At 34.1% G+C, this 27,440-nt stretch overlaps 1 long non-coding RNA gene across 1 annotated transcript; it reads left to right on the top strand.

Moving 5' to 3' along the window:
• The first annotated feature begins 1,308 nt into the window (after window positions 1-1,308).
• On the top strand, window positions 1,309-26,934 carry LOC113082820 (uncharacterized). Its single transcript, XR_003282926.1, has 4 exons — window positions 1,309-1,582; window positions 13,240-13,290; window positions 14,449-14,495; window positions 26,870-26,934. It is a non-coding gene; the product is annotated as an uncharacterized LOC113082820 (long non-coding RNA).
• The last annotated feature ends 506 nt before the right edge of the window (window positions 26,935-27,440 follow it).

The raw sequence follows: 27,440 nt of genomic DNA, 5'->3' as shown, positions 1-27,440 counted from the left end.
TCAAGTATAGGGCAAGATTTAATAACAATGCTGGGCTGTTTCTAGATGATTTGGAACATAGAGCAGGACTATATTGATTACTCTTTTATAGTGCTATTTGTTGCTGTTTTTGGCACTTGATAGTCCCTGGTCCCCATTCACTTTTATTCCACAAAATAAAGAACGTTATAAGAGTTTGGAATGATATGAGGTTGAGTAAATTATTTGTATTCTTAAATAATAATAATAATAATAAAAACATTTATCATGATTTTAGACTGATTTAAATAAAAGTGTGTTTGCAGGCCTGAGTTGTTACATATCCAGTGACATCCAAACCTGTTTAATGTTCCGACCTGTTGCTCTTCTTTCACTCCGTTCTTTGATGATGCCTCTCCTTGATCATACAGTGTTACAGAACTGGACCAGGAACAGGAATTTGCTTATATTCCTAAACAAACATCACAAGATGGCATACAGGTTATATATATTAAGGAATGTACTTTTTGAACCAATTTTCTGCTTTGCCAGTACATGGTGCATAAAGGATGACAAATATGGTTGATAATGAAAGGACAAGTTTCAATAAAACAATAAAGAAAACCTTTTTTTTTTCATGTAGTCATTTTTAAATCTGACATAGTGATATACTGGTATATATTTTTTTTTTCTGCATAGTGCACAAGTTGGAGGATACATGTTTTAGCTCTGGAGAAAAGAAAAATTATTTTATGATTTGTATTAGTCAGTGAATCTTCAATTTAAATGATTTGCAGTCACATATACATGTATGTTGAGGAAATTCATAAATGCATTGTGTGACAGTGAAATTAGTGTATACAGTACAGCACCTTTAGGAAGTTGTTAATTCAATATTAAATATTATTTGCATGTTAACAAAGTTACATTGGTTTTTCCATTTTTATTTATTTAATGTTAGGCAACAATATTAGTAAATAATGGATAGTGATTCAGTTTCAGTGCAAAAATTTTATAAGATATGAGGGATTGCTTAAATGCATTGTGCGACAGTGGATGCATATTCAGCAGCATTAGAAAATATTGCAGTTATTCAGAGATATTTTAAATCAGTTTAAAATATGATCAATATTATTTAAATATTAATCTTAGTTTAGTATTCTTTGCTGTTTTATGTAAAAAAATGTATTCTGATTTCAGTAAATAATGGATTGTCAAGTTATTCATGTCCTTTTAGTAAAGTTACAGGGCGAAGCTCTTTAAATATTCCATGACTAAAATGATTTGTGTATATTCCAGGAAGACATATGCAGGCTCCGCCCCCTTTCGCGCGGCAGGTAGAGTTACGAGCGCGAGTCACCTGTCACTCTCGCTCGAGCGCACCTGTTGCATCGTTCTAGACTTTTTGTCCTCACCGTTGTTTTCTGTTTTGCTTTTACATTTTTGTCTGCATCAGCAAGGTCGCTCGGCAACCCAAACCCCGCCGTGTTTGGAGCAAAGTTCACCTCTGAGAGAAACAGATTGAGATGGAGCCTTGAAGAAGCGTTTTCCTCTGGAGTTTCTGGAAAAGGGAGGAATTATCTGCGAAGTGAAGAATAGGACCGTAGATCGTCTCTGTTGAGGGGTAAGAGCTCGTTTCTATAGTGTAGATATGCCATCAACCCAAGGTCACGAGACGCGTCAAAGCCAGAACGCGTCCGTTATAAGGAGCGCACGCTTGCGATGTTTTACATCTGAAGCGTCATGTCCACTCTTATTTGCGTTTCTGTGCAAATATGAACGGAACGCAATACGTGAAATTTTGCAGCGGTCGTCGTGCGATTAAACGACTAAAACCATCTATGAGACTCACTCATGTTCGCCAACGAGTATCTAGCTTATTAATAGAGGATGTTCATTATAAATGTTTTTTTCGAACAAACATTATTGGAGATGCCTATGTTTTACGAGACAATAGCATTATAGAATGTAATGTTTAATTAAATGTTGCTTGCTTTCTTTAGCAATAAAGAAGGATAACAATTTCTGAGTTAAAATTGCTACCATGCTTTTTTCCAGTGTAGTTGTGAATGGCATTAAATAAATAATGTTTTTTCCTTATTGTTTATGTCTATGTGTGGTGGCCTATATTAAACAATCCTATGATATAGAAAACAGAAGAAATAACTTTACAAGCAATAGGTTTGTTTGATTATTATAGTTTAAATAACTTTAAGTATTAATTCATTAGCAAACATGATATTACTGATACTTGATACAAAATGTCTCAGTTTAACCTGCCAAAATATAATTAAACAAGATTTCTTTAGTCTGTGGTAGCAATTCAATAGATGGAGCTAAAAATCAGTCTGAAATCATTCTGTGGTCTAAATATTTTTAATTAATTGAAAAAGTATATACAAGAAAACATAAGTGAATACCTCTGAACAACTTGGACAGATAACAAAATGCTAATATATATATATATATATATATATATATATATATATATATATATATATATATATATATATATATATATATATATATATATATATATATTTGAGAGCTTAAGTCTGGGTAGTCTACTCAAATATCAATGATGTAATGCTTAACAGATCTGGTTTGGCAACTTATGATAATCATATGTGTGCCATTTAAATTCCCAATAGCTGTTATCTTTTGTAAAGTAACATTTGCAAAACATTTGACATTTAGGATCCATTCCAGGCGGACGTGACCACAAACAGCAATGACGGCTTGACCCGAGTGCTTGATCAATCCCAAATCTAAGCGTTCTCCTGACATCAGACTGGCAAACAAGCCACACAAATGTCCCTCTTGATCACAATAAGAGACAAGCACATTTATCGTTGACGGAAAACCATCATCATCATGATGAAGGGGAATGAAAGCCTTTAGCTGACATTCAGGCTTTTTGCTCGAGTTTATGTTTGATTCGCATTATAAAGCCAATACACCCACAGACTTTATTCCTTTTGCACATCTGTTTGAGGAGGCATTACTTCATTTACTGAAGTCAGTAAAGGTGAGCTTCATGGGGGCTTTATGGTTTTGTTTATATCTTTTAAGGCTTGCACAGTTCAGAGGGGGATTCAGTCTAGGTTTTGCAGTTTTATTCATGCCTGTGATCTGATTGGCTAAGGTGAACTGGAATATGTAATTGATTAGTCGCTGTAGTTCCTCCCACCTCATTGACTCAGTCTACTGATCCAGTAAAGCCTAAAAATGAGCACAATGCACAATAGAGCAGGCGAAGCGAAGACGGTCCCATCAGGGGCTGGTTGTTTTTGCTCGGTCACCTAAGTGAAAGCAAATTCAATTACATATCATGTTCCTCGGCAAAAGACGGCGGTGGCTCTTTCTGTGGCTTTTTGTTGCACGTTTGCTTGGAAACCAAGCTGGTCATTACCATAGATGATTTCTAAGTGTTAGATCTGATAGTTTTTTTGTGCCTGTCTTGATCGGACACTTCATGTATGATTTGGTAACTGTCAGTTGAACTGATTTGCTTTGAATTTTATACAGTAATTGCTTCACAGGTTGTTTAAGGGATTTTCTTAGTCCAAAAACAAAAAACATAATTGCATCATTAATTGTGCTAATGTATTTTCTTATATGCACTTAGTAAATGCAGAAAAAAAATGAATGCATTATAATTTGAGAACTACATTGTCTTCTAATAACCGATTCACATCATATTTTTAGCGCACTGATTATATGCCGATTTTTTAGGTAAATTAAATCTCAAATTTTGTTCCATAAAATCAATAAAAAATTCTTAAAATCTATAGATCATTGCATTCAAATTTGAATTGCAGTTCTTAATGTCTATCTGCTACCTCAATTTAAATTAAGTTCAAATTCAGGAATTAAAGATGCATTCTCGAATCATTTCTGACTGGTGTATAATGCTGCTGTCGAATCTGATGCATTTGCTCACGTTTCCAAATCCTCAGAGATTCCTTTGGGCTATAAATGCTGATGTTTGTTTATCATGCATTTAAGCGTAATCATGGTAGACAGGTCAGAAACCTGATGACTTTACTCCTTTGTGTACTCACTGCTGTCAAAAGACACGTTTTGTCTTTAGTAATAAAATATGATCAATGTCAATTTAAGAATAATTGATGGTATCCTCTATTATTGCAATGCACCTTTCAAGGATGAATTAAGATAAGTCTCATTTGCTCTTTAAGAGAAAGAGAATAGTTTAATCTATAAGCGTAAGAGTCTCCAATGATCTCAAATGGGTCTTCTCAAGAATTTCAGTAGAATTATTAACTTGTACTCAGCTTTGTCTACAATCTTAATATGATCTTAATATGAATTCTTCCAAGATCACATGATCACATGAATGTTTCTAAGTGTTATTTCTGAATGTTCTCTGAGAATGTTTTAAAAACCTTTTTTCTTGGTTATGCAAATGTGTAGGGAACATTCCATTTGATCATTTTCCAAATAATAAAGTTTCATACAGATTCAGATTTATTTCAGATAACATTTACTTAAGACCCAATAACTTTGACTGAACCTTATGTGTTTTCTGTTCTAAGAATGTTTTGCTAATGTTTCCATAAAGTTACTTCTGTCCTCTGAACATTCAAAAAAATTATTAATTTTTTTGGTTACAGTATGTGAACACTTTCCATTTTATAGATTTACAAACATTATGGGAGTGGTGCATTTGAAGGTTGTCTTAACAGTAGTAACATTTAACAAACATTATAAAAACATGCAACTAAACCATTTCAGAATAAAAGTTCTATGAACAGTGTAATTTGTCTTAACATTTTAGCAACATTATTAAATACCAAATAACTCCTGCATATAACAAAAATATATTTGCTAAAGTTATTAAAACATTCTCAGAAAAGTCCCTTTTTTAATTTATTATATTTGTATAACCCAAGAAAATAAATAAAAGTAAGAGAACATGCAAACATTTCGTGAATATTATATATTAAATTACCTCTGGACTCTGGACTGAAATAAAGAGTAACATCTAAAAACTGGAAGAATGTTTGTTCTTAACTTTGAGAGAAGATTGCCAGAACATTATCCAAAGTTCTGCTGAGATTGTTCCTTGTTAGTCGGGTTGCTCTAAATGACAACTCTTAACTCATTTGTGTCTGCTGTTATCTCTCCTCAAACATTTTTTGTGACAGAAAAGCTTATGATTCTGGAAAACTTTCTTTAAAGTCTCTTGAAATAAGAAAAAGCTACTTTAGCATTAGCTCAGGTTGCTGGATGGATGCTATTTAGACGCTTGTTTTGGCTCAAAACTTCATGAGATGTTATACTATGATGCTAAAATCATGTTCGAGCTGGCATGGAACCTGTTTGCAACACTACTTCACATTTATGCTTTTTAAAGTTAAACCAATACGTTTCTGAACACAGAGCAGTGCATCTGGAGAAATTCAGATCAACGAATGCAAACTCTGGCCATTGAACAAAACATCCTGGAAAAACAAAGCTAAAACCCTAATAAAAGGTGGAGTGGGTGCAACCAACAATGAGAGCTTAAGGTTAAAAACAAGTCCAGGAGTGGTGGAGGCTTCTGACGCGGCCTTAAATAGACACGTTGAGAGAGGAAATTTTGGACCGGCCTCAAAATGCCAGTCCATTCATCCGCTCAGGTGTGTCAAATACCACAGGACAATGAGCCTGCAGTCTGTGTAAACCTGGTTTAAAGAGAGCAGCCATTTCAATTCACCTTGAGAAAACATGAGCTGTGGGAAAAGCCTTTCAACAGATGACGCAATATTCCACCAGTGCAATGCATTGTTGCATTACTCCTAATAAAATAAACAATAGCAATACATCAATAATTTTTATGTAATGTAATGCTAACCCAATGCTAAAAAATACAGCTTTACAGCACAAGAATAAATAATTGTACTATATATTTTACAATATATTCACATAGAAAACTGAATTTTATATTTTACGACATTATTGTTTTTACTGTATTTTTGAGAAAATTTATGCAGCTTTGGTGAATATTAAAAAATTCTTACTGACTGCACTTTTTTTTAATGTTAGTGTACATTATGTACCTCAGTGACAATATTTTCTCTATTTTTAGATCATGTCTGTAAAATTATGTTTCAAAACTCCCAAACACACAAAATGACAACAGATCTGCATAATAAAAGAGCAAAAGGTGATGTTTTAAGCGTTGGGTCAATGTCTGCTGTTTTCCCTCACCGAGAGAAACCCAGGAGATTAGCAGGTGTTTTTTTATTCAAAGTAGTATTGTCTTTTGATCTGAATAAGTGTTGCAGTTTGCCTGCGGTGACTAGTCACACTGCATGCACAGTAGACAGTTTTGTTCTTCATATAACGGCAATTATTTAGATTTAGTATTTTTAATGACAGTGGTTTAATGGATGAATGAATGTGAAAATCAACTTCTTGTAGAAACAATTTTCACTTAGAAATTCATAATTGTAAATTCACTTGTACATTTCACAAATAATTACAAAGAAACAGCAAGTTGGATTGAATTTAACAACAGCCTTAAACTTTGAAGTAGACTGAAATCATTAAACATAGTTTTTTTTTTAAAATAAACATCGAAAACTCATTTTTTTACAGTGTTCATGTAAAATCCAAAGAGTTTCTTAACAGAATCTTACCAGCAATTACTTAATTTCCTGATTTCTGCACTTTAAGGTTTCGCTTAACAGGGAACATTCTAATAACTTTGATGTTTTTTTAAAGGTTATGCAAGTGTTATGTTTAACACTTAAAGCTCTTAATTTATGGAATGTTCTTATGATATTTAATATATGTTCTCTTAATGTGTAGATGACACATTTTTAAAATATACAAAAATGGGTGTTTTAAACGTTTATAGAACATTCAAATGTAACATTCTCATAACTTTTTCAAAATGATGGAATGGAATGTTCGTTTAATGTTCACATAACTAAGAAGAGATAACATTTAAATGTAACGTTTTCAAATTATTCCAATGTTTACAAAACATTCCAGTGTTCCGATAAACTTCACATAACCAAGAAGAAACGTTCTTAGTTGTTTCAAGTTTTGTAACTGTTTCAACTTTATAAAATAGTATGTTCCTTTAACATTTGTAAAACCAAGTCTTAAATTTTGAGAGAGTATTCAAATGTAACATAACCATAACATTTTCAAAATGATAGACTAGAATGTTCCTCTAACTTTCTTAATACAAAACAAAACATTAGGACGTTTTCAACTTTGAAATGTTTAATGGGAAAGTTAGCAAAACATTCACAGAACATATATTAGTTAGCTTGGTTCATACAGATGACATTGAATAACAAACTATTCAGGTTGACAGACGTAGGTGTGGTATCGGTGCTATGTGTTTGTATGATACTGATAAAACTTTACATAGTCAAATGCTTATGTGCAGAGCTTATGTGTTTTGTTCTGAGAACGGCCTTTGTTTTTCACTTTGCTTAAGCTTCAGGATTTGATGCAACATCTTTCAGATCATTGCAAATTAATTTTGGGGCGGTTTCCCGCACAGGGTTTAAATTAATACAGGAATAGTCTTAATCTAGAATAGCTAATCTTTGTTTAAAAAAATGACTTTCTGAAACACAGATAGTACTGATTACTAATTCCTGGACTGTGAAGTCCTGAACTAAAATAAACTCGATTAATTTAAAACCAATTTTGCTAATCTGAATTAGGATGACTGTAAAACATGGAATGAACCAAGAAAAGCTTACATTTGTTTGGAACTGAGAAGCAAATCCAAGGAAAACAATAGCAGTGGAAGAAAGCCTGCAATCAACAACAAAAACAAACAAACAAAAATTTAATGAACAAGAGAATACATTTTTAAAGCAAGCAGAGTAAACTGCATGCATCAGGTGTCAAATAATAAAAAAAGGAATGTCTAGGAATCTCTTTGTAATGAATTCTTGCATAAATTCTTGCAATCAGCTGTTGTTGTCAGTTTTGTAACATTTTGTAATATATTATACATAAAGCAGCTGTGTCTATATTAGCACCCTAAGAAAAAATTATCAAAAAGGTTGTGAAATTACACCTGTATTTTTTTTTACTTTATCACACCAGGGTGACTAGGAACATGAAATTATCCATCCATGAATTCGTGTTTCACAGGAATATAAATATGAGGAATGCAAAGGCCAAATTCCTTTTATAGTCCATCACAATGATAAAACAAAAACAAAAATACAGTTCAGATGTGGATCAACATATTGTTGAGCTTCACAAAATATGATGTCAAGAAAATAGCACAAAATAAGAAAAGCATTAAACATTGCTATTTCCACCATTAGGACAATAATTACAGAGCTTCAGTCAATAGGAAATGTTACAAATTTGCCTATTGTCCATATCTATGTTGTCCTAATGAAATGTGAGGAAGATCTTTTGATGAGTGGCCAAAGACTCCAAGGAGCACAGCTGGATAATTACAGAAAATAGTTGAGTCTTTGAGTCAGAAAGCCTTATAATGGGCCGTGGCTTGATTTTCCAACAGAACAATGATCCCAAAAGACCATTAAAATCAACACAAAACTGAGTCACTGAGAACAAAATGAAGGTCCTGCCTTGGCCATCCAAATTCCCTGACCTGAACCCTATAGAAAACTGGAGAGGAAAGAGTATCAACATGGAGCTGGGAGTCTGAAGGGTCTGGAGAGATCCTGTATGAAGGAATGGTCTCTGATCTCGTCAGATTTATTTTTACAGGCTTTTTTGTTCATATCGACCAAGGCCTCCTATTATTTTGATATATAAAGACTGGAAACACACATTAATCTGAAGTTGAATTTAATTTAAGCCTTAATTTAGTCCTGAAATAGCTCCAGTCTTCCTCTAGGAAACCAGCCTATTAAATTCCGGACTAGACCAAGTTTAAGGCTATTTAAAACCACGACAGAAAAAGACGATTTCTGTTAATCTATCTTAAATTACCATTTTAGTTTAGGACTAGGTTTAGTCTCTGTCTGGAAACCTGTTCCTCAGTGTCCCATAGTGCTTGTGTGACTCCCAGTGGCCTGTTATATATAGTTTTCTATACAAGTCTCTGATTGGTCAAATCGGGCGATTTATTGTCTGGCTTAAGTAGTCTGTTGGAGTGTGTATTTGTCTAGTTCTTTCTCTTGGAGATGAATGGATAGGTAATGGACAGACTGCTTTCTATCGTGAGGCAACAATCAACAGTAGCTGACATTTATTGACACGAGATGATTGAAAAGTAAATTAAAGTTTATATTTGAAGTAAACTGTTGTTCATGTTTTTGTGTGTCTTTTGTGTGAATGACAGCGAGAACATTTGATGAGGCTCTTATCTGCTATTTACACACAGACCTCTGAATATCGACCGAATGGCAGTGTTACCATCATTATCACAGAAAGTTTGACATTTCTGATCAGTTTATCATTTGAAAACAATAGTTATTTACTTTAGTTCGGTTTTGAGCAAGAAGTAAAATGCTGGAAAGTGAAGCTAAAATGTGCTTTACTGAAACACACACTTCTCATTTTATTGCGGTTCAAGTAAATGTTTAATGTGAACTTGCAACAGATCTTATGATTTTTTTGAAGGATGGACAGTTTCAAGCTACTTTTTAAGCATTTAGGCTCGTAGCATCAGTTTTGGTTTCTCCAAACAATCCCAGTGACACCGGATAATTCAGATTAAGGCCAATGAATAAAACACTGATAAGAGATACACCACAGATTACAAGCTCTGAATGCACAACTATGTCATTGAAATGCACTGCAATAAAACCATTGCATTGCAATCTGTCTCACACACTCATTTACACACACTCATTTATCATCTATTTTAACTTATTAAAATACGAAATATTTAATTCAACAAACCAAATAAAAAATGAACACTAATCACCATACTGGTGACTTACTGTAATAGTAATTAAAACTTAAACATAATCAAACACACAAAAAATAGGTGTTTAAAAGATGCTTTAATTTTAACCGACACATCCTTACAATTAAATCCGAACATCTTTACAATGTTTTGACCAAACAAGCAAAATAAAATAATTCAAATGCATTCAAGATACTAATACACTTTTTTTCAATCAAGAAAGAGGTCTTAATTGGAAATAAATGTGGTGTCACATGACAAAATTAGTCTATATGCAGTGTCCGTATTTGCAGTTTTGCTTCAGTTAAAGTGCTGTTTCTTTGTAATTATAAGCTGCTCATGCTAAATTACATAAAAGTTGTTTATATTAACACTTTTTTTGTAATCTCAACATTTTCTACATTAGATCAAATTTGAAAATATATACATATAAGCATATGTATATTTTTTAAGGATCGCATCACAAACGAAGACTATGTCTGTGTTCAGAATCTAATATTAGTGTACTTCCTTTTTGTGCATTATATATATATATATATATATATATATATATATATATATATATATATATATATATATATATATATATAATCTTTTATAAATAGTGTTCAAAACAGTATGTACTGTAGTATATCAAAGTAAACATTACAAACAAACTGTTTGTACTGTTTACTGCATATAAAAAATGCATATAAAAGTGTACTCCATATGCAAAAAATGCATATGTGTGTTATATATAAACTTTCTTAATTAAACCTGTAATGGACACGTGACAAAACTAGCATAGGTTTTGTCACGTGTCCATTACATGTTTAATTCAGAAAGTTTAAATACTCTATAACACACTTATGCATTTTTTTGCATTTCTTTTTTGCATTTTTAATCTTATTATCTGTTAAAATTACATATTTTTGTCCATTTAATTATAAGAGTCAAGGTTGTTATGTTGCATATGTTGAAAACTGCAGCTGATTTTGCTTTAGGTTTATTCGTTGCATTCAAAATGGACCTTAGACGGTGTGCTCTAGATGTATACTGCACACTTTGGTAAATTTAGAAGGTCTTCTAGGTGTCATGTGCACTCAGAAAATTGGCATATTTTACACAGCATCCATATGGCATACTGTAGAAATGGTACGGTAGTATGGTATGACATTCTGAGTGATTGTCGAGTTTCTGAATTCAGTGAATGTGGAGTTGAATGCGGATCAAATGTCACTGAAATGAGTCATGATTATTTCATTCAGTGCTAATGGGAAAGATCAGTCAGACTGTCTCCTGTACCTCTGACACACCTTCCTCAAGGATTTTAAAAGCAGGTGGACTCCACAAACTCGATTCAAAGTCCTTCGATGTTGATCCTCATCTCATTCTGGAGTGACTAATATTTTATTGTTATATTACTATGACGGCCATACTTTCATGACTGAGTGTACACGTTTATTCTATAGTCCACATCCACTCAGCTGATGATGTTCATGTTGTTTATCATTTATTGAGGTCACTGTGTGAATTATACAGTGACCTCTGACCTTTTGTTTAAGATGTATTAAAGTCTAATTTTGTGTATTTATTTATATAGGCATCCCTCACATCTGTATTTCATATTATTGAACACCAGCTACAATACCACTAACATGCAAATAAAGTTCTGCTTGTTTACAAACAATGTTTTTTCTAAGGATTTTACAGGCATATTGTTTTATCAGCGAGTCCAGATATAAACACACACACACACACACACACACACACACGCAGAGGTTCTCCAGCACATGCCCTCTCATCAGTTAAGTTCAGAGCCAAGGAGTTTATTTGTGTTTAAAGCCTCAGAGTGTGTAGTTAATTAAGTGTCTGAAAAATGTCCGTGTCCCGAGGAGAGGCAGGTCTTGTTTCAGACTGGGCTGCCAGCCTGCTGTTGTCTGCTCCAGCATCTTTACGGGACAGCGGACAGCTGAGGAGATACAACCAAAACAACACTGAGGTTCATCACACCCCGGTGCCGTGGTAAAACAGGCTTAGTGAGGCATTTGATACACTTCATAAGCTCAGAAAGTGATGAAGACTGTCTGTGTAACAGGAAACCTTGTATAGATGTTGTGTATATGCTTCGAAAAATTCTTAAAACGTCAGTGGAACGTCCTATTGATGTTATTAGTATTTAATGCAAGTTCTCACAATGAAGTAAGAAAATGTGCAATGTTATTTTAACTGTTAAAGATTTTTTTCGCCACATACGCTTTTTAATAATTCCTCAAAGTATCAGTTATAGTTTTGAATAATTCAAATAATGTGGATGGCATGATGTATTTTGAAACAGTAGTTTTAGTAGCTCCTACTCAAAATGTGCATGCTATGCTAGCGTTTAAATAACGTTATTCTCAAATTGTGAAAGCTGGATAGTTTAATGTTACATTAATCAACATGGAGTGGTTAGAAAATGTTTTTAACATAAATATTAATGTCTGTATGTTGATTAGTCAAGAGTTAGATATAACACAAGACTGTCCATGTAACATGAAATGTTCAAAAAATTTGTGTTTTGTCAAATCTTTGCATTGTAGAAATGCTGTGCATGTTTTAAATATTCCGAAATCGGTAATGGAACATCATTTTGATGTTAATATTTAATTAATGTTCTCGCAATAAAATGAGAAGTCATTCTTGATACATTATTTGAACGGTCCAAGATTTTTCGCCCCCAAAAAATGGCCATAATAATAATTCTTCAATGTGTCAGTTTTTAGTTTTGAACAAGTCAAATGAAGCGGATGACATGATGTATTTTAAAACAGCAGTACCAAGTAGCTACTGTAAGTAGTTCCATTTCTAAGTTTGTAGGCTTTAAAGCTGTTGCAAAATGCTGCTAAACGTTATGCTAACATTTAAATAACATTATTCTCAAATTACGAAAAATGGAATGCTGTTTCAATCAACAGAGTGATAAATTTGACCTTTCAAAAAACAAATAATGCATGCATATTGATTATTGAAGAGCTAAGTAAATTGCAGACAGGATGCAGACAGTCAGTTCATGCTCTGTTTGATGCATTTACGGTTCTTCAAAGGAGTCACGTGCCTCAAGAGTCACACAGAGATGAATTATTCACAGCGGCCAGGACACAGAAATAAAGAAACAATGGAAAGGCCTTTGAAAGAGAGAAGGGTGGAGGCGTGGAAAACAAAAATAGCATGATGATTAGCAAGAGATTAAGACAAAGTAAACTGAAAGAGGCAGAGAACGAGTCATTAGTGCTTTACTGCCGAATTCGGGTCAGATACACCCTGTTTAGTGAGATATTACAGTACAAAAATCATGATTGGTTTTACTGTAATTACTGTGCTATGTGTTTCATTTACTGTGGTGGAGTTTGGTGTTAATGATGTATTCTGTCTGTCTCTCTTTGTCGCAGGTGGATGTCGTAGAAGATGAATGCTTTGGGAACCCCAACAAAACCAAGCAAGTAAGTTTTAAACTCGATTCAGGAACTCAAATCTTGAGTTGCTTTTAACTATCCAGGGTTAACTTATTGGTTTTGATATTTTTATTATATGTGAGAACACAATTCATAACACAACATGAGTACAACATTTTAAAGATTCTCTCTGAGCAAGTTGGTTAAAGGAATAGTTCAATCAAAAATGAAAATGACTTGAGATTATACTCACCCTTAAGGCCATTCAAGATGTGGATGAGTTTGTTGATCTGAACAGATTTGAAGAAATGTAGCATTGCATCACTTCCTCACCAATAGAGTCTCTGCAGTGAATGGGTGCCTTTCAAAAATCTTACATGCAAAAACAGTTTGAAGTTAAAACGGCGGAATGATAATTTAGTTTCTTACAAACATGCAACTTTTCACTTCACAAGGTGTTAATTGATAGAATGGAGTGATGTGGATTACTTGTGGATTATTGTGATGTTTTTATCAGCTGTTTGGACTCTCGTTCTGACGGCACCCATTCACTGCAGAGGATCCATTGGTGAGCAAGTGATGTAATGCTACATTTCATATTAAAAACCCAAAACCATGGATATTTTGAATGATCTTAAATTCTCAAATTTTCAATTTTGGAAAGTATTTCAAAATATAATCACCTTCGCAGTGAGGAGTGTTGCAAAATGCAAAAGGACGGTGCACTTAGCTCAGTGCATCGGTGCACTTTCAATTAGCATGTTTCTGACATCATATGCATGTAAAATGAATGTAGCGTTTACTAATGTTTTTTTTAAGACCGACACACACCAAACCAAACATCCCTAGTTAGTGATTTTTTTGTGAGATAGATTGTGAGTGTGTATATTACAGTCTTAGTTAACAGAGCAGCACTGTTTGGGAATGTTTGCCTTTCCTGCCCTGTTGGAAACAACCTGTCTCTGTCTCTCTCTCTCTCTCTCTCACTCTCTCTCTCTGTCTCTCTCTCTTTCTCATACCCCCTTCCCTCACTCCCAAATGCTCTCAGAACCTGTAGATCTTGCTCAGTCTTTTGCCAGTGTTCACATTAGACCAGGAGAGTGAGTGTGTGCCGTCTAGAGCATTTAAATCAAAACTAAGCTGTAAAATAATGAAGAGCAGACATCGTCCTCCACCCTCCTCATCCTCCTCTGCTCTTCTTTGCAGTGGGGTGGCCAGATCGGACAGCAAGATCAGTGCCAAAACCCTCTTTGGTAAGTAAACGTCATATTTATTTGTGATCTAAAGGTACTGTGTGCTATTTCATCCTTTTTGCTTTGTTAATAAAATAAAATAAAATATTTGAAGATAAAATAATTAGATTTATTTAAAAGTTATAAATGAATTTAAATTTAAATTCAATAAAATATTTATTAAAAAGTAAAATAAAAATGATTTTATTTTTCTTTGAATATATATTTAACTTTAACATGTTATATATGCTTTAATAAGTCAAATCAAATATTTCACTTTAAGCATATAAAATAAAATAGTTTACAGCACCTATACCATATTTTATACTCTTTATTAAATTGGTTAAAAAATAGCTACAAATGCTTGTTTTTTTTTTTTTATTGTGAAATCAAAGCAACAATTTATGCAAGAAGAGTTTTACAAATTCATTCTGCTTGTGTAAGGCGCAGTGCATCTGTAATGTAGTTGTGTATGGATGTGGTTTATCGTTTCTATGGCTCGTCCCTCCTCCGTGACATCACATCCTGTTTCCTTTGACATGCCAGACAGAGCATCACTGTATGATATGTAAACGCTCTGGTCGTACAGTAGGACATTTGCATGAATATCGCACACACTCTCAGTGCTCACAGGCCTCGCTGTGATTCAGCTAAACCAGAACAATCAGACGTTTGCCTATCAAATGAGTGTGCCAGGATATATTTCAGACTGACCTCACACTATTGAGGTCATGAGTGACAGAGAAATCACTTATATTGGGAACCATTTACTTGGTGTATTTTACTTCTGGTAATGTTATTGATATATAGACTTATCGGCTTTAGTTGATGTAGATCCAGTGCAGGGTGACCTAACTTCTTTTCCCAGACACATCCTGGCCTAAATTGGCTAAAAATGTCTGGATTTGGGCTTTTTTTTCTTATCGAAGATCTCTCTACATCCTCATAGGATATTTGTGTGTGTATTTGCATTTGACTGTTCTCTGTGGATCCTGCCTTCTTGCACACCATGATTGGTCGATTATGTACAATACTTGCATGCTGTTTGTCAAACTACTTTTCAGTCATAACCTCAGTAAGTATGAAAACAATAAGAAAACAAAGAAAACAACAACAGCAATTTAAGTCAGTTTAGAAGACCAGACCTGGGCATGTTGGTTTAGGAAAAAGAGGACTTCAAGCAGGATTTATAAGCTGTAGCTATCTGTATTCGAATGAAAAGGTTAAGATAATAGTTTACTTTAATTATGAACAATTTAATATTAATAAATGTATATATCAATCATATATTTTGGAAGCCTATTTGTGCAAATTAATAATAAAAAAAGAATGAAAAGAATTAAAGAAAAGTTAATTGCAACAATTTAACATTTCGCAAGTCTGACTTCTTTATGAATTCTGATATTGCAATTTTATTTTCATTTTTGTTTCCGCCAACAAAATAAATATATAGCTTTTTTTTCTTTTTTTTAAATATATTTTTATATTTTTTTTTTAGTTTATATCTTACAATTTAGACATTTTCTTAATTTCTCACAATTAAAATTTTCCTCCTTAAAATTAGGAATTTATACCTCACATTTCAGACTTTTCTTAGAATTATGAATTTATTTCTTGCAGTTCAAACCTTTCTTCTGAGAATACTGAATTTTATGTCTCCCAATTCAAACTTTTTTTTTCCTCACAATTGCAAATTTCTAACTCACCATTTAGATTTTATTCTCAGAATTATGAATTTATATCTGGCCGTTACGTTTTTTTCCCCGTCAAATTTAATAATTCATACCCTTTTCTCTCTCTCAAAATCGAGAAGTTCTATATACCTCACAATTCAGACTTTTCTAAATCAGCAGGTGTTTTTAGTAATTTTAAAACACTTTTGCATGCATTAGAAAATGATTTAATGATTTGCTAATGCTTCTAATGCTGCGTTTTTATTGCTATTTTATTGTTGTGATGTATTGTTGTTTGTCATATGTGTATTTGTTTAACTGGGCCACCTATCTTGGTCAGGACACTCCTGTAAAATTGATTTATTTTTAATCTCAGTGAGGTTCTCTCCTGGTTAAATAAAGGCTTAATATACATTTACATTACATAACATTTAGTCATTTTGCAGACGCTTTTATCCAAAGCGACTTACAATTGGGGAATATAATCATTAATGGACATTCTTAGTGTGAATAGTGGAGACATGAGTGCTAAATCTGAATAATGCTAACTTTAAATGAATGCATGGAGCAGGGTGTTTGTCATACGCCTGCTGTCATGACTACTAGGTGTGTGTACTGTGCGCCTTGTCCTAAATATACACACAGTCTGCCTCTGTGCCCAGCCGGGTGTGTCTGGAAAAAGGGGACGTGTGCTCAACCCGGTCTGACTTGTACATAAAAGAGGCTTTTGAGCTTTAGAGAAAATGAGAATGAAAGTAAGAAAGGGCAACACACAGAAGACAAGAGAGATCCTTTCTGCCTCTGCCTTCCTAAATCTAATATTGATCATTTACTAGAAACTCAAATTCTCAAAGAGCCTTGGTTGATGGCGTATTGTAATGAGGTCGAGAGAGAAACAGTGACAGTTTTTTAACAGTTGACTGATGGGTTTTGGAAGGTGTTCACCTACTGTACAGTAATACTAGCTCAAGACAAACATGTCCAATTCATATTTCAAACCAAACTCATGGGTAAATAATAAGAACTTATATTTGCTTAAAGAAAACAAAGCTTATTTTAGATTTTTAAAAAATAATTAAAAATTAAATGACAAGCACATTTGCGACAAATTTTTCAAAATCTCATTAGTGTAATGCAATTGGGTATTTGTATTTTTTTAAATGAATAAACTAACAAGCAAACAAACATACAGTATTAAATAATATGTAATTATTTTTGCATTACAGAATTAATAGTAAAATATTTCATAACAATGCAAAATATTTTCATATATTTTTAAATGTAAATATATATTTTTATTTTATGATTATTGTGATTTAAATTTTTTTTATCATAATGCAAAAAGTGAAATAAAATTCACATTACTGCCATAAAGTTGGATGTTTTCTTTTTACATAATTCTCATTATCTCATCTTCAAGATGATTTGAGGGTTTTTTTTTCATATGGGGTTGTAAATTAAGAAAAATATTCAGAATGAATAAATAAGTAATATAGGATAATTTATACAATTTATTTGCATAAATTATTATGAATATTTCATTTCACTAATGTAATGAGAATCAAAATATTTAGCATTGATTTAAAAGTAGCATAGAAAGGTCACAATCAAATATTTTAATAAACCTAATTTTCCTCATGCAAATCATCATTTATTATGGCTTTAGAAACTGGAATGAAATATGACCAGGGTATGTTCTTTATAGGCTTTGTGCAATTCACTCGTGTGTTTAAGTGTGTCTTACAGTACCTCACAGACACAACATGTTTTTATGTTTTTGTGTTCTGCACTCTGGCAATGACCCATGGGACGGTACACCGTCCTGTCAAGGGAATGAACACATGCAAACCTGATGCTCTTGCAAAGTTTTGCATTTCTGTTTGCTCATACACACTGAGCCATGCCTTTAAATCTGTTCCTATGGTTTGGTTTTATTGTGTACTCGGTTTAAACCTCACTTCCCATCAGCCTTTTCCAAACCAGTCCATGCAAAAAATAAATAAATAAAATGATCAGAGTCATGCACGCAAAGAGACCATGCAAATGAGGTGGACTGCTTCAAACCCCTCACACTTATCACATCATCAGATAAATGAGTGAAAGATATTGTCTGTTAAGATTGACTGGCTCCAGACAGCATTATGAGTGCTGGACTCCTATAAAAAGTAATGAAATATGTTAAATCTAGTCTTCTTTCTATGGAAGCTTTTTTTCCCTGATGAGATAAAAATGTGGTAGAAGTTGTAGAAGAAGATGTAGAAGTTTTAAATGTCAATATTTTATTCAGAATACAACATAGATGACATATCAAATGTTTAAACTGAGAAAATGTATCATTTTAAGGGAAGAACGAGTTGATTTTATATTTCATGACAGCAACACATCTCAAAAAAGTTGGGACAAGGCCATGTTTACCACTGTGTGGCATCTCCTCTTCTTTTATAACAGTCTGCAAACGTCTGGGGACTGAGGAGACTCAAGTTGCTCAAGTTTAGGAACAGGAATGTTGTCCCATTCTTGTCTAATACAGGCTCAACACATGCTCAACTGTCTTAGGTCTTCTTTGTCACATCTTCCTCTTTATGACAAGGCAAATGTTTTCTATGGGAGAAAGATCTGGACTGCAGGCCATTTCAGTACTCGGATCCTTCTTCTGCGCAGCCATAATGTTGTAATTGATGCAGTATGTGGTCATTGTCATGTTGGAAAATGTAAGGTCTTCCCTGAAAGAGACGACGTCTGGATGGGAGCATACAGTATGTTGTTCTATTACTTGGATATACCTTTCAGCATTGATGGTGTCTTTCCAGATGTGTAAGCTGCCCATGCCACACACACTCATGCAACCCCATACCATCAGAGATGCAGGCTTCTGAACTGAGCGCTGATAACAACTTGGGTCGTCCTTGTCCTCTTTAGTCCGGATGACATGGTGTCCCAGTTTTCCAAAAAGAACTTCAAATTTTGATTCGTCTGACCACAGAACAGTTTTCCCACTTTGCCACAGTCCATTTTAAATGAGTCTTGGCCCAGAGAAAACACCTGGGCCCAAAGATCACGGGCATCCAGTATGGTTTTCTGGCCTTGACCCTTACGCATAGAGATTGTTCCAGATTCTCTGAATCTTTGGATGATATAATGCACTGTAGATGATGATAACTTCAAACTCTTTGCAATTTTTCTCTGGGAAACTCTTTTCTAATATTGCTCCACTATTTTTCTCCGCAGCATTGGGGGAATTGGTGATCCTCTGCCCATCTTGACTTCTGAGAGACACTTCCACTCTGAGAGGCTCATTTTATACCCAATCATGTTGCCAATTGACCTTATAAGGTTGCACATTGGTCCTCCAGCTGTTCCTTATATGTACATTTAACTTTTCTGTCCCAGCTTTTTTTGGGATGTGTAGCTCTCATGAAATCCAAAATGAGACAATATTTGGCGTGACATTTCAAAATGTCTCACTTTCAACATTTGATATGTTATCTATATTCTATTGGAAAAGGGGAAGTCGTGGCCTAATGGTTAGAGAGTCAGACTCATAATTGAAGGGTTGTGAGTTCGAGTCTCGGGCCGGCAGGAATTGTGGGTGGGGGCAGTGCATGAACAGCTCTCTCTCCACCTTCAATACCACGACTGAGGTGCCCTTGAGCAAGGCATCGATCCCCCAACTGCTCCCCTGGCGCCGCAGCATAAATGGCTGCCCACTGCTCCGGGTGTGTGTTCACAGTGTGTGTGTGTGTGTTCACTGCTCTGTGTGTGCGCATGGGTTAAATGCAGAGCACGAATTCTGAGTATGGGTCACCATACTTGGCTGAATGTCACGTCACTTCACTTCACTTGTGAATAAAAATTTATGAGATTTTAAAATGATTCCATTCCATTTTTACTCTGTTCAATTTGTACAGTGTCCCAACTTTTTTGGAATTAGGTTTGTAAATTCAGAATTTTCAGATGTAAATTTAGACAAATTTAAAGATTTTTGGTACTTTGCCTTTTATTAAGATAGTATAGCGTATAGTATAGGCAGTAGCATGCTGTGGGGTTTCAGTCAGGGCCTTCAGTAAGCAACTGTAAACTACATACCATTACAAATCTATCTTACATATCTCTGTAACAGCTGACGCAGCCATATGCTTATACAGTATTTAGCATATTATGCCGCACACAGGCTCTCGACGACAATGACAGCTGATCAACAGGGGTGTGGGTTAAATTTCAGAGTAAATTTCCTACATGGATCAGTAAAAGTAATCGACCAATGCACAATTCACGAACATTCACGTCACTCTAAAATGCAGCAGCAGAACTGTACAAATCCTTGACATTCACACACCACACCACAGTATTATCAACACCCCACATACACCTCCATAACAATGTGCATGAATCAATACTCATCAAATATAAAGCACTCACCTGTCACTTGTAAATAAAGTCTGTGCGTCTGTCATTCCATGTCCCTTTACTCGTATAAAAAAATATAAATAAGCATGACCAAATAACTGCTTGTGCTCGGTGCTAGCTGTTAGCCACTCAAAGATGCAATATTTGAAATGGTGCACAAAACCATTGTTAATGAACTCAGTTTAAGTAGCTTGTCCTTCAGTTATTCCTCTTTTGTCAGCAAAAGATCGCCTTGAAAAAGGCAGATTAGCAACAAGATCTGGTGTAGAGGCGCCGGCGACAGTGGCTTGGAAATTTCCAAATAACAAAACAGTGTTGCCAAATTGGGCTTCTTTAACAATGATGCTGTGAGTTGTTTTTCATGTCTGCTGGTTGAAGCGACCTCACTGACGTGATATTTAATGTGATTTAATGTGAATTTTACCGGGAGAACCCCACCAAAAACATGTATTCAACTCCTGGGACACGATTTTTAAGGAGGGGCGGGTTCTGTTAAGAAAACCTGGCAACCCTAGCTGGGGGAAGCACTGTGCACGTCTATCATGCCGACACAAGACAACAAAAATGTAGAATTCTGGGATATATAAACTTAGAATTGTGAGATGTAAATTTAGAATGTTAAGAAATTAAGAAATGTGATATAAACTTAAAATGTTGAGATGTAAAAAGAATTGTGGGATATAAACTTAGCAGAAGAATTCTGGGCAGAATTCGGAGTTTAAATCTTGCAGAATTGCAAGATAAATAAGTTGCAGTGCCAACTTCTTATTTTTTATCCCGTGGTTTCTATAGCTTGCCAAATTTGCTTTCACCTTCTGTCCATTTTCGGATGGTCACGATCTGTGGTGCTGCTGGTTAGAGGTCACTCCCGCCATACGACAGATTTCCATACGGTAGCAACCGTGTAGTAATGCAACACCCCTGTGTTCTAATATATGTAATGTTGACTGTGCTTGTTAGAATGGTGCTTTGAAACTGTAAGCGCAGAGGATGCCGTGTGTGTTTGTAGGTGTGGTTGTTGTGGCCCGCGTGGAACAGATGGTGTTCCTTGAATAGTTTCCAGATGGGACACTGTAGCCGTTTGTCACGGCAGCATCACGACAGGTGACGCTTGTACCTGCAGAGGGGATTGAGACAGTTCATGTAGATCGTTGCTGTTTGTGACATGAGACCATATCTGCAACCTATTTTACCTCTGTCATGTAGTAATTAAGGCTAAAAGCATACAGTATGCAACTATTAAAAATGTTGACAGGAGTATCAGGAATGGGGGAAAATATCTTTATATGACAGATGGTTTAAAAAAAATGGTTGCCGTTTGAAAAACCTTTAATATACACTATATTATTATTATTGTTTGTTTTTGTTTTCAGTAAAGAGATGTGTAAAGTTACAAAAACTTTCTATTTGTCAAAGAATCCTGAAAAAATACCATGATTTCTACAAGCGAATTAAGCATCATAACTGTTTTCAACATAGATGATACGAAAGGAAAATATATTTACCAATATATTTCTTAAAATATATTGTGATATATTGTAATACATTATTTTCCCTTTTTATTTCTAATATTTTATATATTTGAATACATTTAATAATATATTGATGACACATATATTATATAATATATTGCAAAATATACACATGATTGCCGCTTTCAATATATTGCAATATATTGGAAAAAATAAATATATGTAAGAATATATGCCTAATATATTACATGATATTTTCCAATATACTGCAATATATTTTTGTTTCATAAGGGAATATTTTTTGAGCAGCAAATCATCATATTAGAATGATTTCTGAATGATTATGTGAAACGGAGTAATGAAATACTGCTTTGCATCACAGGAATAAATTACATTTTAACATATTATTTTAAATTGTAATAATATTTCATCAAATAAATGCAACCTTGGTGAGTAAAGAGACATAAAAACACATAAAAAACACACACACACACATATATATATATATATGTATAAATCTTACTGTCCCTATTTATTTGTTTATTTATTTGAGTTTAAAACAGTAATTACAATATTTCTCTCAATGAATGAATGAATGAATAAATAAATACTTTTTTTAACAGTACTGTAATACAAACAGTTATTAAAGTGTTTCAAACTGTTGTTTTGTTAAAGAAAGTTACCATAAATCTTTTTATTTTTATTTTGTCATCATTTATTGACCTTCATCAAAATGTTTTTGTGGAACAAAAAAGATATTTTGAAATATGTATATGCAATAAAATGTAAGTTGTTTTGGCCCCAATGTTCTTCCGAACATCTTCTTTAGTGTTCCACAGAAGATCTAAAGTCAAAGAGAGAAAGAGAGTTGTGCGTGTTGTGAAAGAGAGACAGGTGAGAGACGCTGAGTGACAGAGAGGTGAGACAGATTGTGTTACAGGACCTCCAGCAGTCACGTTAGGACAGCGCTTGTCTGACGGTGTGTGTGTGTGTGTGAGCGCAAATATACTTGTTTGAGGGTCAAAGGTTTCCAGCGGAGAGATTTTCTGCTGAAGGCCATCTTTTATTCTTGTTTAAACTGAAGTTTATGTGTTGTAAAGTGTCATCAGGTTGGAAACCGTGGTTGGAAAGTGAATATACTGTGAGAAAAAGAAATATACTTCTGTCATACTTTCAGTCAGACCTCAAATCTAATTAACTTTATAATGCAATAAATAAAGGAATACAAATAATAAATAAATAAAATAAAATCTTAGTATTTTAGTCTTTCAGTAAAACATCTGAACATTCTTAAATCAATATATATTTACTAAATTGACAAAAAAAAATTTTTCGGAAAGCAAGACTTATTTACAAAAAACTTACAAAAATATTTCTGAGAAATGTGCTCAGTATTTTTTCTAATTCAGTGAAACATCTAGATACTTGTTCTTTAGAAGCAACAAAGTTTCAGAAAACTTATCAAAATTACGTGACTTTATGCTTAAAACTATGCCTAAAACCCTTTCATTTAACTTTATTTTTCTTACCCCATTGGCAGATTTTTTTTCTTGTTTTAAGTATAAACTCAAAACTAAATTTTTATACATTTTCCAGAAACAAGAATTAATATCAGAAGTCATTTAGCATCTGAAATAAGAATGATTTAAGATTGTTTAGATATTTTTACTTGAAAAAAGGCAAAAAATACTGAGTAAAAATAATTTTTGCAATGTTTTATCTATAGGGAAAATTATTGATTTAAATACTAAATACTTAAATACTAAAATAATTTCTTTTTTTTTTATTTCTATTGAATTTTTTTAAGAAAATGTATTTAAATGTTTCTCTTAAATTTCCTTAAGAAACATTTTTCTCACAAACGAGTCAGTAGCTGCTTACAGTAGGAGTGTAGAGCTATAAAATGAATGTGAATCATTTAATGATTTACTTACTCAGATCATGCAACGAGCAATATCTGAGTTCATATTGAAATCTCCAGGTTTGATGTCAGACTTTACTATCAGATCCCAGTTTGAGACACTTGTGAGATCTTTTCCTCCAGTTAAAAATAAGAAGAAAAAAACTCCATGCACTCTGAGTATGAGTTTAGTTCATCTGAGTATGAGTTTAGTTGCTTGTGTTAAATGAGCAGGACAGTTATCAAAGACTCTGAATCATGCGAGGCTGGATTACGTCCCGTGTAATGTTTAGATCTCCCTCGTTGTGAGCTGTCGACAAGCTGCGAAGCGTTTGGAGTAAATGTCAGGCATGAATAACACATGCACTCAGCTCGACTTTCACAAAGACGCCCGCGGTCCAAACTGTTAGGACTCTGCCCATCCAGCAGGAAGAGAGGAAGGAGTGTGAAGACGACTTCCTGTAGAGATGGAGAGAGAGATACGGGGAGGATGTGCTGGAGGAGGGGTGTGAAAGAATGTACCTCTGATATGTGATCCCGTAAAGCAGCTGATAAGAACATGTGCTCATTAAGAGGTAATGATTAGCTCTGGTCACTTAACCTCAGAGATCCACACAGGACGATGACCCGCTATCTCAATTCAGTTTCAGTTTAATGTACTTCACTGGCATGACAAAAAGTGTTTGTTTTGCTGTATATATTAGTGCAATATTGGTATTTTCGTGCAAATATATTTTGTATATTAAAGTGAACATCAAATCAAATATATGCGTCAGTTTGAAAGTTTGGGGTCTGTAAGATTTATTTTTTTATTTTTTACGAAATAATCAATTAATTTAGTAAGGATGTATTCAATTCTTTAAAAGTGACAGTAAAGACATTTAGAATGTTACAGAAAAATTATATTTCAAATAATGCTGTTGTTTTGAACGATCTATTAAGGGATCCTGAAAAAAACTTTCACAAAAATATTAATCAGCACAATTATTTTCAAGGTTTGGAATATTCAAAAACATGTATATTAGAATGATTTCTGAAAGATCATGTGACTCTGAAGACTGGAGTAATAATGCTGAAAATTCAACTTTGATCACAGGAATAATACATTTTAATATACATTGCAATAGAAAACAGTTCTTTTTAAATTAGAATAATATTTCACAGTTTTAGAAAAGTCATTAAAATCATTAAATTAACAATAAGATAATAATAAAATAAAAAGATTCTATATTATCATAGTTTTCAATTTATAAATAATAACAATAATTAATATTTTAAAATTATTAATAAATATTACATTACAATAATTATAGTGTATATGTATATATATATATAAACACACACACACACACATATGTCTGGTCAGCTATCCTTGTGGGGACTCTCCATAGGTGTAATGGTTTTTATACTGTACAGACCGTATTTTCTATCGCCCTACACCAACCCTACCCCTAAACCTAACCCTCACAGGAAACTTTCTGCATTTTTAGGTTTTCAAGAAACTTAATTCTGTGTAATTTATTAGCTTGTTTACCCGTGGGGACCTCAATTTAGGTCCCCACCGTGACACGAGTCCCCATGAGTCTGTGTGTATTCAGGTTTAAGTCCCCACCAGAATAGAAAAACAAGTACACACATACACACACACACATGCACACACACACGTTTGTGCGTTTCAGTAATAGTAAAAACTGTAATACTGTACACAAGCATCTTCTTTCCCTCTGATGCCACTTCGTATCCATTCCACACTATTTTCCATATGCAGTTAATCATCAGCTGCTGTGATTCATTCATATTTCCAGAATCATATATGACTGACAAAGCCATTATGACAACTCCCCTAAAAACATTCAGTCACCATGACAACATGCCACCCGTTCATATGTAACTACTTTAAACCTAACTTTGCTATCAGCATTCTTACAGCGAGCCATAACTAGTCCGCCAAAGAACATCGTAAACATAGTGACGCTAAAACATGTTTTCAAGAGAGAATCTCCTTTGATTCTGCTTTTTAACCTTGAACTAAAGTTAATACGTCCATTAAAAGCCTTTTAAACCTTAACAGAGCCATATACTGCTGTCGTCAAGTGTTTTGCCTACGATGTTTTTTCCTCGCGAAAAAGACTCTAGAGGTCAGATGGGATCTCAAAAACAGCTCAAACTTGCTCAGATTCGCCAAAGTTTGCCATCAAAACTCTCCTGAACTTAAAAAGGGCAATGAAAATGTAGGTTCTGGTTGATCTGTGAACAAGCTAAAGCAAACGTGAAGTTGAGTGCTTTTGTAAAACCCGCACTGCTGAGCTGATTTATTGGACTGCTGTAAAACAAACAGCGATATGATATTGAAGCAATAGATGGAGGGAGGAAGTGTTACACGGTTTGACCTTTGACCTCGAATAAAAGAGGCAGGTGAAACACGATTCCTAGCCTGTCAGAACATTTCCTGTCTGTACGTCGGTTCGGAGCATAACTGCTGAAAGCCTACAGATCTATCAAACCATGGAGATGTTTAACGCAGATTTGTAGACAGGAAGTTGAATTTAAATTCATTGCTTTGCAAGGTAGGAGTGAGAATTTTTAGTAAACGTTTTTTTTTTTTTTTATAATGATCTCATTTTGACTCATTGTATTTGCTAACTGTATTGTTGGCATCTTGGTGTTTCATGCTCCTGATGTAAACGCTCACTGGTGTTTTATCAGTTTTTCTGTTCACGTACATGAAACGTCTCGCTTAAGCGATCTAGACGGTCCAAAATGTGGCACTATCAAGGTTAGTTTTGGATTTGTCTGAATATTAAACTTGAGTATTTATATCCATTGCTGAAGTATCTCTCAAAAAATATGACTTTACATATGCGGAAACAGATAGTGTCTGTCATCTAGAAAGTCTGTGAATATTGTCTCATATGTCTATGTTTGTGTCTCTGTTTCTTTCAGAGCAACGAAAGAAGTACTCAAACTCAAACGTCATCATGCAAGAGACGTCGCAGTACCATGTGCAGGTGAGTGAGATAATAAGCTCTCGAATCTTTTAATTCTGCTTCTTCCTTCTAAGCTTGTTGATTAGCTGAACCTCGCCACCGAGAGTTTGGTTTAATATTTAACGTGATTCAACTGATGACTTGATATCGTAATAAAGCAGTCAGGTCACTTGATCACCGCAGAGATTTGTCAGGGCAGAGTTAACCTCCATCGGAGCAGATAACACAATCTGCATTCTGAAATCCACTTTATACAACAGCTAGTTCCAGTCCTTGAATTAAATTGGTTGAAATGGAGTGGTGCATTTATTTCAACGCAAGAACCCAAGCAGAACAGGGATGAATTAGCCATGCACAAGGACGTCACTGTTGCACTAATCAAATGGCAACTTGGTCCAGGCCTGACTCGAGACGTTCTGTTGAACTTTGTTCTGAGCTGTACGCATTATTTTCCTTGGTTTGTTTTCCCTTACTTTCACCCTTCACTTGTTGTAAAGACTATATTATGTCTCTTATCTCTTTTTCTC

Source organism: Carassius auratus, unplaced genomic scaffold, assembly GCF_003368295.1.
Source record: "Carassius auratus strain Wakin unplaced genomic scaffold, ASM336829v1 scaf_tig00036835, whole genome shotgun sequence".
NCBI lineage: Eukaryota > Metazoa > Chordata > Actinopteri > Cypriniformes > Cyprinidae > Carassius > Carassius auratus.
The sequence above is the reverse complement of the archived record's forward strand: the minus strand, read 5'-3'. Positions and strand labels throughout refer to the sequence as shown.